This window comes from Dendroctonus ponderosae, unplaced genomic scaffold (assembly GCF_020466585.1).
Source record: "Dendroctonus ponderosae isolate FM_Combo_2020 unplaced genomic scaffold, Dpon_F_20191213v2 Dpon_F_20191213_2, whole genome shotgun sequence".
Classification (NCBI taxonomy): Eukaryota; Metazoa; Arthropoda; class Insecta; order Coleoptera; family Curculionidae; genus Dendroctonus; species Dendroctonus ponderosae.
In genome coordinates this window covers 13,301,689-13,320,711 of record NW_026018165.1, presented here as the reverse complement: position 1 = coordinate 13,320,711, position 19,023 = coordinate 13,301,689, and the positions used below count along the sequence as shown (strand labels likewise).

Below are 19,023 nucleotides of genomic sequence, written 5' to 3'. Positions count from 1 at the left end.
GTTGGTAACTACCACACGTTTATGATGCACCCTGTATATTGAAAAGTAATTTTAGAATGTGGACCTTTTAAACGTGAAAAACTTTCGTTGGACGAATTTTCTTGGAAACTTCATATTTACTGAGATATCGCACTCTGACGCACTAATGAGCAACCCTGTATATATATATATAAAATTCTCGTGTCACAGTTTTAGTTACCATACTCCCCCGAAACGGCTTGATCAATTTTGATACGTATTTTGTACGTATTTTGTACGTATACGAAATTTTGTACGTATTTTCAGTAGGTCTGAGAATAGGTTGTTATCTATTTTTTATACCCGTAAGTGATATGGGTGCTGCCATAAACCCCTATCTTTTAATAGCTATATTAGTAATTCAATAAATTTAAAATAAAATAAAAATAAAAATCTCAAGTGGGCAAACCGCCCACACGGGATGAAATAAAAACCCTAGGAATAATTCATATGGCAATAAAACGTTTGCCGGGTCAGCTAGTATTTTATAACAAAAAAATTATCAAAGATTGGCTGTAGAACAAAGGTCCAGATGTACATTGCTTTATATGCAGCAAATGTTTATATTTCAGTAATGCTCGAATGCATTTAGTTTCCTTTCAAAGCAGCCTTACCAAGTTTATCGATAAATGAAACGTGTTTGAAAATGTTACGAAGTGGACAAGGTTTTCTGTTAGAATATTGACGATGTACGGTCTTATATTTGAATATGATGTGATTTGAATATTATGTGACTCGAATCTAAAATCAAATCAAAATATGGTTTTTTGGCACAGAAACATTCAAGCAAATGTTACATGCATACATGCAACTTAAAAGAAACGGCCGTTAAAACTACGCATTTATAGCAATATTTAAGGCACGAAATTGTGTGCAGAAACGCGTTTTACTTAAAGCATTAACGAAAAAAACCGAAAAATTCTATTAATGATGACACTAATAGGATGGGAAACTGGTCTTGGGGATGCCTAAGATTAACGCTCAGTTATCATCTGGAAAGTTTCATTTTTCTTCACTCTTCATGAGCTTAATTCCTTATATTGATCACATATTTCTTGCCTAGATGTTGCTTTAAGACAATTTAATTTTTGAGCGATTCACGCAGCATTTGTGTTGGTTGTAATCCTTATCGGGAATATAAACCTTAATATACGATGGAAGTTTACTGCAGTTCTTCTGTAACAAAATAGACACACCAAAACCCCGCATAGTTGTGGTAGTTTCCATTATTCCTCGACTCAATATTACACGTTACTACGATGTTAATATTGCGATTCTGTCGTAAAGCACCTTGGAACAATGGCGAACAGCTTAAGCTGGCCAACTGTTACTCCTTAATCCTTGTAATTCTTTGATCCGCTTTTCTCGGGCTTCAGTCATCCGTGCGCCGGCACGTTATGTTTGCTAATCCTATTAAACGGTGGTTATTCTCGAACCACTTAAAACATTGAACACAAAAAAGTTATTTATGCCCTACTGAGAAATGCTGAAAGCCAGCACACAAACAAGATTTATAATCTGGTAGGTCTTAAGCTGTAAAACCAGTGGAGAAGTGAGAAGTAACTGGGAACCTATTCTTGGAAGGAATTGGAGGCGGATGACCACTTAGTAGATTGTTGAGTAGGAATTACTTAGTTAATTCCTAGTTAGGGTTTTATTTTTGTTTAGAAGCACGATTTGGAATTTGATAGTGTTATATGTAGGTATTCTTTAATATTTTTTACAAGTTTGTTAAGTGGTTGGTTAATATCCTCCCAACGCCCCGGTTTTTACAAGTAACAAGAAACCAAAGGCGGCACAGACGGAAAAGGTGCCAATCACGCCGCGGTTAGTTAAACATCGGTTCAACATTAAACAAACAAGAAATTCCCTGGTAAATAAGTATTACAAAAACTTTGACCATTATGTTCCAGCCTGATGCAAAAAGCCTAATGCCGTTGTGTTCTGTCCAGTTCCGTTGCGCGGTTTAAGGATTGTTTTCTTGTTGAAGACTGTAGCTGGATGATTAATTGACTGTCACCTAAAGATCAGTGGTTCGAGCTTGTTATGGCAATTTATAACTCCTACTACGTCTAAATTGAGTGAATATCCGGCATAGTTCAACTATAGAGCTGGTGTTTTTTTACTTGCGTGCTTAATAAGAATCCGCTAAAAACCACTAACCACATGCTCAAGCATTCGTTATTCTAGTGTGGCGCGAATACCAAACCGTGTAATTTTAGAAATTTTTTAGCGCACTGCCATTAAACACCATTATGGTTATACCAGGTCTACTATTTACCGAATTAACAAAACTCGTTGTGGTAAACCGCTGGAACGTTACGATGCAACTAAAATCGAAATGAATCAACTGTTTCGTTTACTATTTTCAATGGTAAAAGTATGCCTTTTCTATCACGCACATAGTTAGGAAAGAATTATTTCACATTGTGTAAAAACGAGTCATAAGGCGGATTCACGATAATTTTTCTCAAACAGTTCAACAATAGTGTCTGTTCGCCAACGAATTTTACCTCATGGCAGGCCTAAATCGGACATAATAGCTTTGGAGATGAGATGGAAGGTGGAATGCTTGTATTGACCGGGTGGTTAATTGAAATTGATGGGTTTTCAGGGCCATTCGGTTAAAATATGCGTTTTTGTCTCTCATTATCTGATAAACATCTTTGTTGCTGCACATAAACCGGTTTACTACTCGTCGAAACTCCAAGAAAACGGGAGTTCTGGAAGCGTGCAATCGCATTTACGCAACGTTTACATGAATAAACATGTTCAATGGGAATAATGAGCGTAAATGTAGCAAAACCACTCTGCCGTACATTAAATGTATATGCTTTGAAAACGGTCATAAAATCAACTTTATGAACTGCCACGACAAATTTATTAACGCGATTATGTCAAAATAAAATCGAACGCGCTCGGTTTTATGTAGCAACATTATTTTTACGATCCAGTTCGAATAATGAAAGCCGTTTTTTTCGTTCTTAATCGCGTTACGACGCCGAAGGAAATAAAAATAAAGACGCTAATAATAAAAGGTTCGCGTGATCAGAACCGTTTCTCAAATAAAGCCCCCTTTTATTTTACTCTATTTTTCCCTTAATGGTCCACAATTCACCACGTTTACTATGTCGTAAGAGTCAATTGATGTTGTCAGTTTAATATATACCTAGTCCGGAAAAGGGGTTGTTTTTCTGAGATTTGGGGAAATGTGCGACAAACTGCACGAACTTTTATTTTATTTGATTTACTTTGAGGCAATATTTGCGTATACAATAATCAACACAAGCTGGAAATGACACATCAAAACCTGCAATAGTTCGCCAGCAAATTCCATGTTAAATGCAACTCATGTTTCAAGGAACGTTAACGCATTCCAAACTATGGTAATTTTGAAAAAAATGCGACCGGCCGATACTACTAGTGATGGAGTTTCCGCTGGATTTACATATTTATCTTTGTCAAGCGTAATTGCTCGGTGTTAAGCAAATAAATTTAAACGAAAAAAATGCAATTATCTTAAACGACCTTTCGAGTGAGGTGTTAGCAACAACAGTACTAACAAGCAATTTTTTGCACTTTTCAAAGTTGATCTGTGACTAGTTTTTATCGACTATTAAGTCGGCAATAATATAATTGAACGATTATTGTAGTATCAATTCAACAGTGCGATTTCACGCAAAGCAAATAGAGTATGAATCGTTGATGACCGAAAAGTTCCCGCCGGTTAATAATGCGAATAGATCTTTTGTTTGTTCTTTATGCTAAATTAAATTATTCAAATTGCAAAAAGTCTAAATAATTAACCGCAGCAGAAAAACCGCTGTGTAAAAAATTCTGCCAATCATTCTCAGGAAATTTTAAAATGCTGGTTATTCAAAAGCCATTAAAGCAAACCAACCAGCCTCGTTTCAATTATAATTATGTAATTTTCCTAATTGAATAGTCCATTATACTATTTAATGATTATCATGTTCCTGTGATACTATCTAGCTTTTATTTGCAGAGAGATAATTCGATTTTTTTCATTTTTATAAGCTGTATAAAACCATTTTTTGCTTTCAATTGCAAATGGAAGTGGCAAGCGGAAAACTGCAATTAAAAAAGGTGAAACGCATATTTTGTAAATAATTTACATTGCAAACAGGTTGCACAATGCATACCAATGATTATGATAACTTTAAAACAGACGCAGGCAAAGTTATCTTTTTTTACTCGTTTATTTTGAAAAGCATTAGCATAAACACCTTTCTATTTACCGTCAAAACTTTAGCAGTATGCTATAAAATATTTAATGACGCCACATCGACTAAAAGGTAAATATTGAAATACTAAAAACGTTGATTTCATGAGAGCACTCATCTGTGTTTGTACAACCTCCATAAATATACAGTTTTTATATAAACATTAATAAAAGCTTTTCAAAGCGTATTTATTTTGTTCAAACAACATAAACGCCAATTTATATATAATTTGCAATATAAATTTCACGATTTTTAATTAATGTTTCAATATTAAAGATCCCGTTTATTGTTGCTAAAACATGTATTTTCCAGTATCAAATTTGTCGCAAATTAAAATGGAATTTCGCGTCGCTTTTATCGGCCCGTTTTAAATTGCGTAATTATTTAAATTCGGCCTGTACGTTTTAATGTTATAATTGAAATGTTTGCGAGAGTTGGGAAAATTATTACTTTTATAATTCGAAACTCGCCAATTACGCTTGTTACATTAATTGGCCTCCGCTTCTGACAAAATCGTTTTAAAATGACTGAACGGAATTTGGACTTATTGTTGGTTGGTTTTTTGTAATTTTCATGTCTGGGTGACTTTTTTACAGCGCTGTGACGAATTTTTTAAAGCTCTATCTCGTCTGGTTTTAGTAATTTATCATTGATTTTACTGATTTTTTTTGCAACAATTTTTGTTTTTATGTAAAACTCGAGGTTGGCTAAATTACGTGTTAATTACGTAAAATTTTTGTATTTTTTTGTGTCGTACAGAAATTCTTCGTGTACTAGAACCAGGATCATTTTTAACTCGTCGAAAGTCTTGCACTCTGCAGCATTATTTTTTCGCGCAGCTTACGGAGAACAAATCGAGCGTTTGCATATAAAAACAGTTTCCTAAAGGAAGAAATCTGTCTTCGGTGTGGACTGAGCGTGTCGAAAGCCATCACGAAAACTCTGATCAAATCAATTATACAACGGTCATAAATATTCATAAGTAAATATAATTAGTATACAATTTAGTTAGTAAAACCTCTATATTATATTATTTAATTATGCATTAATATTTTTATGGGCGGCGATAATTAAAAACGTGTTTCGGGCCACGCATTGGGTAATTACCAGAATAAAATTTCAAACTAGCTAATTAGGTTCTATCAAGCCGTAATTACTTCTTTATTAGTATGTAATTTATAGCTGTTAGTCGAATTGAGTTGCTAGTTTGGTATGGGTTTGGGTAATGAATATTTCAATTAGTTCATAGTTCATTTAGCCATTGATTATGTTCATTACTAACGCATGTATGTAGATTGTATACTTTGTTTTAATGTCCGAGTCACATGGTTGTTTACTACAGTAAAGCTGAATACGTGTTAATATTTTTAATTTGTTTTTACACCCAAGCACGAAATAGGCATCTGTTGAATATTATTAATAATTAACTGGGATTGCTTTTGCACAAATCAATGCAAAACATATCTGGCTATTCATTTCCATGAAAATTACTGTTTTATTTGCACAGGACCATCATTACCACGGTCTGAATATTGTCGGGACTATTAAATGTTTTATCGACGTTCGTAATGAATCGTTTATAACAGTAATTTGCAAGGCGCGGAGGTCAGAGGGGGCAGAAAGGATTTTTTGTCGCCATGCTTGCATGGCTCCGCCATATGCATTATTCATACACGTAATGGCCCTATCCCGTTCCATTGTCCGAATAATAATTTGATTCGCCACCATTGTCGGCTTAATAAAACGACTAGTCGTGTCGCGAATATTCAGTCACTCAATTTTGGGAAATTTCGAAATCACTTCCAAACACTTTTTACATTTATTGAACGCCTCAGTTTTTTCCATGATTTTGCCTCACTTTGTCCACCCCAATTTGTTCAATCAGTCCGCTCTTGTTTCGTCTTTTTAAGCCAACGGTTGAGTTTTATTGGCGAAAAAGACAAACCGTTATATGCGACATTATATCAAGTGTGTACAATTCGTGCGCCGAAGATGCAGTGAACAGAGCGGAGCCCAAAGAACTTCGACAAGCGGATTTTTTATGATTGACGCACAAATTGATGTGCTGAGATTGCCAAAGTAAGTCTAGTTGATCAAATAGTCGGTTTGAATCGATGTTTTTTTCGCAATAGCAACCAGAGAACCAAATAAGTAATTTATCACTTGGACGCTTCAACTTTTCATTGATTCCAATTGTGATAATACAATTTAACTAACAATAAATTATCCGCCGATTTGCGGATGTAATTTGCGTGGAATACGTAACCCGCTAATTATAAAGATATCAACATTCCAATTTCTAGGCGAGCTAGTGCGACTATGGAGTGTAAATAATTAAGTAGCCACCCAAATCGTGCCTAATTCTTTAATGGGTTTTAAAGGCCCGAAGCGATCTCGGAAAATTAATATGAATATCAATCTTTTTAATGATATAATCTTCCGATACAAATCTTGGGATATAATTTTAAATTTGATAATTATGTGGGCTTAACTTCAACTTTAAGCTGCGATAAATTACACGCTCCTGGTTTAAATAAAGAAAAATTAATTTCTTTTGGCAATATAAATGTTAAATTGGAAATTTAATTTCAATCGGACGCGACAAATATAGCGCTACCGAAAAATTTTCCTTTTAAAATAAGGAAATGCTAACTATGCGTTATATTTCCGTATTTCCGTGAAACAGTGTTGAATAATTCAGGCAATCCATCATTATCCTTAAGTATTTATGAGAAATTTTTATCGCGGAAAGATCGTGCTCCACGAACGTGGCAAGTAGGTAGATGATATTTTTAAATTCGTAGATGTAAAATGGAAATGCACAAGAGTTATCGTTGTAGAATAACGGCAACATAAAGTAACCAGAGAAGGAATAAAATTAAAAACACATTAGCGAAATGCCGAAGGAAACTGATATTTTACTAGTTAAACTAAGCACAAAAAACTTATAAATGTTCTTAGCAGATTAATTGACCTCGAAAATATTGCTTTCTATTTATAAGTCCGCCGTTAAAATCATTCACTATTATTATATAAGTAATGCGATTTTTCAAAAATAACCTATTTTTATATTTATAAATATACCATGTCCACGTTTAGTGTCAAGCGATTAACAAACCGTCTCGACATTTTAGCGGCTCATAAAATATATAAGATTGTTGTAAAAATAGCCAGAAACTATTTGGACACCTACGTGCTTTTTAGCTAAACAGCGCTTTCTATTTGAATGTGATTACTCAATATTTGTCGAGAATTGACATGGTCCCAAATGAATAAAAATTGAATTGGAATTCCCTGAATATTAAGCACGAAAGACAACGATTTATGGACGCATCAAAGTCAGCAATGCTTAAGAATTACCGCCCGGCCAGCCGGCATATGTTATTAACACAAAACACACACTAAAATATGTGACAAATCACTTGCAATCTATGTATAACATTCACTGGCTGTTCGTTACACTGTTATTTTTGGAGCATTGTTTTGGCCAGTGGCCAGATTCGAAGTTTGTGTAATCGGTTTTGTTCCGATTTTTTTTTACTTGATGTGATATTTAAAACGCATAAACCGACATTGTTCCAATAACTCGAAACAATTTGTCTGAAACTGTCTCAATTGTTTCCGATTCGATTGGAATGTCTTTATATGGATTGGTTGCATGTGATTAATTGATTTCGTAATGTAGGTCAACACTTGACATTCAAAGTGGACCTTTGTTTCACCCTGATAGTTAATGGATCAATTAATGTCCGAAAAACAGATACGTTGGTCGATAATTCATTTCTTCAGTGGGAAATCAATCAATTTGATTTATTTTGCTCGAGTGCTAGAAAAATAGTGTTATTCGTGCAGAAATCTTCATTAATTAACTTTTGTTTATTTTGATCTGTTTGCTTCTATTGCTCATGATAATTTTATGCATGCAATATAAGGACAAGTAATGTTGCAAATGTCCCTACTGTTTTTTCACCATTAGCAATTCATATAGCTGATTCGCGTACGTGAGAAGCGAATTTAAAGGCTTTGAAACATGTATGAAATAGGGCATTTATACAGCGGTTATTTGAAAATTAAAAATCCACTACCTGTCCGACCGATTTGGCTTAGGTTACTAATTACCCGTAATTATTCAATAATGTATCCGAAGCAACAAACATGTTGCAGCCTTGTCGCGGACAAGACTGGCAATTTGTGAAGCAAAACATAGAAACAAACCGGTAATTTGCCGGCTGATATATTAGGTAGTATTTTCCATATTCTGGTGTGTTATTACAGTTGCCTGTTTATGGCATCGTGTAATTTTCTATTTCTACGGGTACCTGCCCAGCTCGATAAGACGTTGAAACAAAAATTATTGACATAGATTCTATTTCACTTTTATTATAGTTAAATATACTTCACGTGGAGAGGCTAATGTAAAATTACATACCTTCATACCTATCAAAGTTAACCAATGTATTATTTCACATTCAATAAGAACTATTACTTAGTCACGATCTGAATGTTTTATCAGTGTGGAAATCTTTAATTAAAACGTTGGTTAACGGAAGTGTGAAGATCCTGCATCCACTGGCACAGCTCAACTAATGTTAAACAAATTGGTTAAAATTCGACATTATCTTTACAGTGCATTGTTGTGAGACCATTTGTCTTAAGGTAACTACAATTAACAGTAATTATATGTGCTTATCGGGCAGACCCGGAGGATTAAACTGTGTTTACAATTGCGGTGATAATTAGTGAACGTTAGTGAACAACCGGCAAAATAGCGATCATAGTGAGAGTGCAGGATTCCGAACGGAAGGGTGAAAATGTCGCCCAGGACAAGGAAAGTAAGGAAAAAGAGGGCCACCAGGAAACAGTGGAAACACCACTAACTTCACCAACGGACGATTTGGTTCAGGTATATTTATTATATAAGATTTGTCATCGTCAAAATTCACTGTCTAAAAAAACCATCAAATACTCAACTCGTTTTCATAGTTTCGAACCAGAAACACTCTTAGTGTGTCTGCAATTACCATGAAACATTATCTAATGACCGTTTCGAAGTTGGCATGATATACAGCTTTTTTCGTTTGCCAATTTGCATAATTTGAGTCTCTGGGAGCGGAGCAAATCTTATTCAATTTCTTGACTGTCTACATGAGAGTCCCCAGATAATTTATTATCGCGGATCATACCCAGGAATGTTGTCGACGATTTTGAGACACATTGTGTTTGTTACTTGTTTGAATGGATTCTCGCACACATTTCTGGTTCTAAAGACTAAAGGCAGGTTTTTTATTATTCAGCACTAATCTGTTTCTACTAGAGCAGTCAACGGCCTCTGATATCTGAAGTTTAGTTTTTCTTTACTGGTTGTATCTGAGCAAGCTTGAATCATCCGCGTAGTTAATGATTTGATGATGAGATGAAATCAAGATGTTAAGCCAAATAGGTACACCTCCCATAAAATCCATAATTTTTTTTTATTACAAACAGCGTTGGAGACACTGGAACGAACTAATTGGTCGAACTTTTCCAGTTCTGTACTGTGTCCCATCTTGAACCCCGGACCATAATGACTAGATTTGCTTTTCAATCTTTTTTCCTGCAGATTTAAAGCTTCCAATATTTTTCAGATATATTTCCATTTTTCCTCTACTACGTCTGTTGCACAAAATCCACCATTATTAATATGTTCCCATTGACAAAAACTAGTCTGATGTGTTCAAACAATACTTGGAACCAATCTCCATTTTCTATATGCTAATAACGTATTGTTTGAACGAAAAGAAATATGGAAATAAATTCTTTGTTTCCAGACTGTTTCAGGAGAAACATTTAATGTATTTGTAAATCAATGGAATGCGTTCAAATGTTAACCAGTCAGTTTGTTAAATTTACATGTTTCAATATTTTCTTTAACGATCTTTGAGAAAAAACGTTCTGTAGTGTAACATTAGCATATTAAATTGCGTATTAAGCAGTTACATGCATATTTACATAATAGTTTACTAGATATTCCTTTTTCATGATTACATATGCCTGCTAGTAATAATTTATACACTTAATTAATATCTGTTTGATCATTAGTATCAGCATAAATATCATATAAGAAAACATGTTTATTTTTTATTCACTTTTGCGTGTCAGAGTTGCGCTATTAAAAACCGTTTGAAAAAGAAATAGTGAAGAAATGGAAATGATACAAGTAAATCTTCATTTGTTCCACTCGAAAGATCCGAATGAAGTTCCACGCTAAGCGACAGCCAGTAAATCTAATGATACATTATTGTCTCCAGGGTTCTCTCCAACTTCCTTATGCCAAAAACTGGTTTTCCAGATGCAGCAGATGAAAAAAAACCTGTTTTATTCCCCTTAGTTTCCAACCTACTAGGCGCACACAGCATCAGTGTCTGATCACCATTGTGTTTCCATATTCGGCGTTAGTTTTATCTTAATAACGAAAGTTTATCGTTTTTATTGATGCTAAATTCGCGATTTCCACTGTTTTATTTGCAATAAATGTGAAATGTTCTATTGGCTCAACCCATTACATAAACATCAGGTGTTTTCTATTCGTGTTTTGCAATGCGAATGGATCAATTAGTAAACATGTTAAGAGCATGGTTTGCTATGTGATTATATGGCAATAGTGGGTGAAAGGAAACGAATAGCTGGAAGGTAGATATTTTTTAATTGTTCATAACAAGAATGGCAAAAAACAACAGCTAGATATTAGTCAAATGGATTTTTTGTGTGTTAATGTGGTGGTTTTTAAGAATGTTTAATTAGGAAGAACAGTGCGGTAGGGAGTAATATGTTTTCTGGAGGAAGTGCGGAAAGAGCACTTCAGATTGAAGAATTTTGACGTTAATCTGAAATTTTTCAATTTTCAAAGTGATTGAAAATGTTAAATCATCTAAAAAACGTTTAAAGCCTTCAAGAGTTCATATTCCAAGCTCTCCGGCTGTTTAGCGATTCCTCAGGAGTTTCTATCGTTATCTATACAGTAATAATTTAACGCCAGTAGGTAATTAAGCCCTTTTAATGATCGCTACCAGCGAGCAGCCAATAAAAGCTAGGGGTGTAACGTTGGTATTAACGTTATGTATGATGTTAATGGCCCGTGTTATAGTGAGAGTTACGACTTTCGGATATGATTTGCACTATCCACAGAGCGAATTCGTTAATCTGCCTGTCGATTAATTCGAATTAATTTTGAGAAACATTTCTTAAATTGATGCAGCTTTTACCAGTGCAGTTTATTGTTATTGGTATCTGCAAATTTCCATACTCATGATGCTTTTTTTGTTGCAGGTGAGTTGGTTTTGGCCATGTCAACATAGGCTGGTAAGCAGCTCAGTTTTATTAGTTGGTGAATAGAAGCGCGTTTATATTAATAATTACGGAAGCTGTAAACACATAATTGCTACAAATCAGTTCGTTGTTTCAAACTGTTCTTAAAAATCAATTATAGTGAGTAAACCGAAAATCGAGCGGTTCGTTAACTTGTAAATAACATTATTGCGTTTAATGGGGTACGTTTAGGAGGGTTATTAAAACATACTCGGTTATAGTTTTAGGGGTCGTAAAATCTGCCCGACACTTGGGACGTTAATTTTACGAGCAAAAGCTCGTAAACCGACGACTTTACAACTGACACATAAAACGGGGGAATAGTGCGATGACGGTAAAAGTAACGTTTTTACGTTCGCAACCGTAAACGGCTTTAGCGGTTTGTTATGTTGGTTAATAAAAACGGGGAATAGGGAATATTGTCTATTTCCGGGTTTAGATTTGTTTATCAAAAAATTGACCATCAGTCAATACCGGTTCTTCTGCATTGTCCATATTGTTTTTTAATGGACATTTATGCCTACTGTCGATCTTTGGTCATGTGCAAAATTATTTTATTTAGTTACTAAACTCTTCGTCGCCATTTAATCCTATGAGATCAATCCATTAAATATGTATTTCTCGGAGCTAACATAAAACTGGAAAGTCGAGCATTTCGTCGCCGACATCCGGCTCTAATCGCACGGAAAATACTCTTGAGCTGTACAAGGAACCGGAATTCTATCGGCCATAACATAAGCGATAAAATGGGAAACTTTCCTTTTGCTCCAAAGATAAGGAGTTTTCTCGGATTTTTTGCCGTTTTATTATTATGCGTTAGGGTCAGTGGCGGAACTCTAAATTATCTGCTCGGATTCCTTTCAAATCACATTTGAATTTCCAATCGTGTTTTGTTTGCTTCAGAATGTGCAGTTTCCTTCGAGATATAAAGCACTAAAGTATCCGAAAAGGAAATTTGCGAAAAACGATTTTTTTTTTAGTTGTTTTGGGTGTGAACAGATTTATTGGCTGGCGTCAAAAGCACAAAGTGACGGCATGCGTTAATTGCTTTCTAATCTCTTTCGCTCAGCTATAAAGTTTAAAGGAATTAATGGGTTTAACGCACAAGGCGAGCAAAATAAACAGTATTTTTGCCAACTTTGACGCTCATTAATTTAATCTGTTTATTAGTTTTTCAATTGGCCACACTTGACCGAACAGTCAAAATGCGCCAGGATCCGAACAGTTTATACGTCCATTTTTTTCACTTCCTTTTCCTTTTCACTTCTCAATCAATCACTCTCTCTCAACTAATCCTCAATCATTTCAATCAACTGACACGTTGCTCCGCAACTGCTTTTTTTCGATTTATTAACGTAGTTGAGTACTATACTGCGACGTTTTTCTGGCCTGGCCTGAAAATGCTTATTCGACTGTTACTGGTTTCAAGAAATTCCTTTTACGCCCGATTGGGCTTTTATGATTTTCCGAATTGTTCTCCTTTCCCAGCTTATCTCAAGATAAATGTCCCTCCCTTATCGACGGAATTATTTACCCTCCTGCACTCGTATCGATTTGAATGGCGACAACTGGAAATGGTTTTGGGGACAATTTTTATTCTTTGCACATTTACTGTTTTGCTAATGGATTGCAAGAACAAGTATGCTTTTTAGAGGCAGTAATAAATAAATATCATGCGGTTTGTTCGTTCAATAATGCAGTGTTTTTAAGTTATTCGTTACCCGTAAAAACCGGGATTAATCAATATCAGTGCTAAGGTGTGAATTTTAATTTTAGATGTGTTTTTGTAGCTTCTTTTATTGGATTTAAATTGCACTGTTCAGAACAAGCTAGTCAGTGTTAAAAGGTTTTTATTGCTGAATTCCTTTCAATTGATTATTGATTATAAAATTTATAAGGAAAACATACTGATTCGTATAATTGACCTGGATGCTAGCAAAAACCATTCATGGTCATTCTCGGTCACTTTTTTTGATGATGATTCTTGGTGGGTTACGTTCATTCGAAGATTGGGATTCACCAGTTATTTTTCGCTGTTTTTTAGGATTTAGTGCGTCTGTTCCGCACTGACAGTGATTTGAGACATTTTTTTTGTTTATTAGTCTGTGCTAACTAATCATGGTTGATGGGGAAATTTGCTCATTTTTTTCAAAAGTTAATTCATTTTTTGCAGTTGCTTCCGTATTGTGTTTTTGAGTATTGTTGTTTTTGTAAAAGAGGGGCGAGTTATAATTTTTCTTTTGTGTTTTTCTATCTCAAATAATGCATCATTTTAAGCCGTTGGTAATAATCCCAATTTTATAGAGACATTTTTCACTTTAACATTTTGATCGCATTCCAATAACTTCGTTTTGTTTTTCCACTCCACATTCTCTTGATAGTAAAAAACCAGGTCAACAAAACGTATTTTTTAAAATTCCCTTTTTGCGTTTGGAGTTTCCGTTTCATGTCAAATATATGAAAATAAAATCTCCCTTTTAGCCAGCAGCTATTTTCCGAAAGATTACCGGCTCAACTGCTAAAATATTCCATTCGGGCAGGTTTTACGAATGTAGGGGCTAGATATTTTTGAATACCTTTCCAATAAAGTATACATAAGACGGTCCCGGATTTAAGCGAAGAATAACTCAGTTTAGGATATATGTTGGGCGATTTGCAATTTGTATTCAGAGGCTTGAAACAAATTAATTTGTTGTTGATATTTTATGTACTAGTCGGAACTTATCTAGGTAATCCTGAAGGTGCTTTTGGAATGAAATTATTTACACTGGGCGGGCGTCTTCTCTTCATTAAATTACTCAAAAGTCATACTGAATATTCAAATTCAGATTAGAGATTAGGAATGTAAAGTGCTTAAAAGACAAAACAGGGATTTGCACATTTTGTTAAAAGGGACATTCAAATAATCCGATCATATAAGCGAAATAAGCCTGTTAACTTCCCGTTTCAAAAAGGTCGTTTCAAACTCGGAAAAGCTTCCCGACTTCCCATGAAACTTCCTTAAAGAGTTCTTTTCAATATTTGTAGCTTATTCCAGCGTCCCCTATTGCCCTTAAGGGATGCTATTATACTTTATAGAAGCGACGGCTCTAACGAGAACGGCCCCATTAGCTAACGTTAATGTCAAAGAAATTGTCTTGGATGACTCTATTCAACTGGGGGGACGAAAGTCTTTTAGTGTTAACGTGCACATTATGCTGTATCCGAGGTTTAGGACAAAGCACTTCCTTATGTATGGATTAGCTTCTCTGCGACGTTGTGTTTTGCTGTTGCTAAACTTGCAAAGACTGTGCAGATAAACACTGGAGAGACGACAGCTACCCACAAATCGTCGGATGTTACATAACTTCTCACTGTTTTCCGTCGTAAAAAGGGGAGCGATAAAAGAACGGGCTCTGCGAGAAGAAGGAGATGAAAGTAGTGGCAAGGATTTTCTACACACGTCTGCTCTTTTATTCATGGGAATTTATATATCGACAAAATAGATAGTGCCGTATATTCGACGTGAACACGAGCGCAAAGTACTAAATAAACCGATCCCATTGTCAGGAGAAAATATGGTCACGTTTAGCGAAAGAAAGAAGGGACTCGGTTACGTACGTGATCGACCTGCATCCATTTGGTGGTTAGCCGCCAAAGTGATTTGTTAAAAATGTTTTTTTTATTCACACCTTTGAAGAGAAGGAATTACGTTATTAATTTAACACTAGAAAGAAAATATTAAAGGCCAAATGAAGAATCTTGGAGCGAATTAATTGTGATTGATTCAGGAGCGCTCGAGGAATTCAGGAAGTGCTGATCTTTGCCCACAACTGGCAAATCTGATTGTTAGACCAATTTTTTCTTAAATGTCTTGTTTGATGTTGGTGCGGCTAGTGAATTTCCTGGGAAATCGTCCCGACGTTTTACCAAAATTAGATCGGGGAATTCATCGGATATTCATGTCCCTTTGTTTCGGGAACAAAAAAGCGTCCCTCCGGAATGTCGTCGTTATATGCAGCAAGTCGGGTCGTCTTTTTTACATGACATTGTCGCACAACGAGCTGCCATATGAACTGTGTATAATGCAATTTAGCGGAACGATGTTATCGTTTTTTGTTTTGCTCGAAATGACAGGGCACGTGAACGTTTTCATGTGAATCGCATTATTGGATTTGTTGTAGTCCATCATACGGAACGCATCTGAATTTTCAGTGAAAATAGTTGACATGGACGGCAAGTCTCATATAGTGAATGAGAATCGAGCAAATTTGCAACGGGGTGTCGGGGTAGTAGAATTTTTCCTGCTTAAAAATGCAATTATTTTGCTATATTCTATATTATCCTTAACGCTTGAAATAAATTATAGCGCGATTAGTGAGTTTAATATAATAAATATAATACACCAACAAACAGAAACGAATTTATTGCACAATGTTTGCCAATTACACTAAACTGCCAATGTTTATCGCCGGAATTTAACCGTTTTAATTCGATCTTAATTAGATCATTACTTCTGAATCTACTAGATGGCTTTGTGATGGGAAGCTCTGGACACGTTTTCAGGCAGCAGAAAAGTGAATAAAAAGCGAATAGTAAAACCAAATTTTTCTTCTGTCTATTATCGGCTTTTTTCATGATCCTGCAGTGCCTTAACAGGTATTAAGACGCAATAAATCATTGTTGGTAATAATGGGCTTTTGGAAATATTTTATTAGCGTTTTTATGATATGGATTTTTCAAAGGTAATTACCGTATTAGCGTATAATGCCAATAATCTAGGATTATCGTCATTGGAATTAAATCAACAAACACTTTCACACCCAGTTGCTGGTGACAGCTAATAATTTGTTCTTTGATGCCGGATTTTCTATATTGTATTCGATCCAAAGCCATTTAAGTCGAGTAAAAGCAATATTTTATTAGACTAACGTGCAGCTAATCGTGTATGATTTATAACTGACGTTAAAGTTTTGTCATTTTCTTTTCGATATTCGTCATTAAGTTGAAAGCAATTTTTTATCTTTTAATGCTGAACTTGTCAGGCAAACGATGTTCTTACATTATTTCATTTGATGAAGAAAATTTCCAATTTTTATGGGTAATTTGTTAACATTTTAGGCGCACTTGGGAATTACTTAATATTGAATATTTTCGAATCCGCCTTGGAATTCATACACATTACTATTCATGTATTAAAATTTTATACGCTTTTATTATATGTAGAGTTAATATCCGCTCTGACCATTCAATTAGTTGAGCTTTGGCATAATGATAACTTATTTGAGTGACTATGACCATAAAAGATATACAGCTTTTAACATTCCTTGGGCTTAATTTGCTTCTTAACTAACGTCTATTAATTATACATCAATAATAAAGTGAGCAGTTTATTGGTTACGTGCATGCAGGATTTTTCAATGTTTACCATTAAGTGTTTCCAAGCAAGATGACTTATAGTATAATAATTGGTGATGTGAAAACTGAACGCAACTGGGCAACTAATAAAGTAAGAAAATTGATATGATGTTGCTACTCCAGTAAACTAATTTACTTCATTAGATCCAAGTTATTCTGTGCATATTCGTGTATCAAATCTCAGAAGCTCGTAACTCGTTAAACTATTAACGAGCACGAAGTTGGGTAACACCGAGGTACCTAAATATTACCCTAAAATTGACTCGGAATAAGCAATTACTCAAGTGAGACTGCCATTACTCGGACATGTCCATTAGAGGGCTGCATTACTAAGCTGTCGTGATGTACGAATAAACAATTCCCCATCGGATTGGTTTTATTAGGAGAATGTTGGGTAATTTACGTATTTCGTGTTTGTGGTAACTGAGCAATTTTTATACGTCCAGGCTTTTGATATTAAAAGAGACAAAACCCCGTGTATGGAAAAAGAGCCTTCAAATTGAAAAATAATAAAATTTGTCTGCAATTTATTCGCTCAGGCAAGTTAATATCGTTCCTGACAAGCACTCGAAAAACTGCAGGAATCCTGCCATTTGAAGCTGATCCACCCCTACGGTATTAAATCCCGGATAGAGGGTACACAGTAATATGAATTGTATCCCGTCTTGGCTCGTTGTTTTCCTGGATGGCAGACTTTATCCTGTTTAATGCACCGTGTCGGCCAGATCGCTCCAGAATTCGGCAAAGTAAACTTTTTCTGTGTTTTCCCCTCGAATTTATTTGATTCATTGTGCCAAGAGAAATACGGTCGGTGAGCAAATTTTAATTTAAATAATCCATTATGGAAGAATGTATAGTTTAATCTTTTGCCAGATGTGGTGTGTTCTGCCCAGCAATGTGGCGTTTGTGTTGATTTTCCATTGCAAAAATCCACGCTTAAAAATAAACACCTGCATTACTAAAGCAGGAAAATTAATGTTTGCATTTCGATGATCAAGGTGATCAAGCGATCTTCATCCATATGTATGAATATGTTATTAAAACATCGCAATAATAAAACCGCAGATTCAATCAATTAATTTTATATTTTAATGACAGTTTATGTTCGAGTATTGGATCGGCTTTGATGGGATCTTATCGGGCCATTAAATTGAATTAAACCAGGCAATTTATACATACATATATGCATGAAGGCGGTCACCAAAATAAAAAAACCATTTGCCAAAGTAATTGAACGGCACTTTTCCCTTGAAGTAATGGCGTCAAAATTATAGTCCACAGCGCCGTTTTACAGCACAAGATGTTTATCTTTTTCGAATTTGGAAGTATCGTGAGTTTCCAAAGAGATGGCTATCGTTTTTAATTTACACATTTTTGCCGTTCACCGGTTTTACCACAACGCCCAGCGTAATTAGTGGCTGTAAGATATACTTTTTAATGGCAGATGGTTGGTTCAGTGCAGAAATGCCGGAATGTTTTATTACAGTTCAGGATTGTCGGATCGCATATCTCCGTGTACGTTTATAATTAAAATGCAAAAACATTAATATGAATATGGAGCGAGTGATAGTTTGCAGAAAATGGGGCTAAGAATGTTTTGTTTGGGAGTGGTTTGAACTGCTTTTATTTTCCAGTGTCTAAACCCCTACCAGAAAAATAACATCATCGATCCAGTTCATCAGTCGCATTCTTAATGCAAAAGTACTAACTCAACTGCTGTTAAAAACAGCGATTTTAGGAATTTAAATCATTTTAGGTAGGAATGTTTTGAAATTCAAAGATCATAGATCGATCAATATTTGGCTTTGCAATTTTGTTCACAACCTGATTTGTGCATCTCGATTTGCTGGCGAGGAAAATATATTGAAGAAACATTATCTTTTAATAATGTAAGGTATTAAACGAAAAACAAATTAAGTGTGGTTTTTTATACAGGGTTATTCACGCTATACGGCACGGAAGTTTGCGGCTAAACCGTTTGATTTTTAAAAAGTATTATTTTATGAATTGTCCGACGCCT

The 19,023-nt window shown here is 35.1% G+C and overlaps 1 protein-coding gene and 1 long non-coding RNA gene across 2 annotated transcripts in view; both read left to right on the top strand.

Annotated features, from left to right (window-relative positions):
- Positions 1 to 10,612, top strand: part of LOC125503362 — a 13,892-nt gene extending 3,280 nt beyond the window's left edge. The window contains exons 2-3 of the long non-coding RNA XR_007280771.1: positions 8,890 to 9,165; positions 10,550 to 10,612. This is a non-coding gene — a long non-coding RNA (uncharacterized LOC125503362). The remainder of the gene's footprint in view (positions 1 to 8,889; positions 9,166 to 10,549) is intronic.
- LOC109544467 (autism susceptibility gene 2 protein) overlaps positions 1 to 19,023 on the top strand; it is a gene marked incomplete at its 3' end in the record, with an annotated part of 83,333 nt that overhangs the window by 42,839 nt on the left and 21,471 nt on the right. The window lies entirely within an intron of this gene.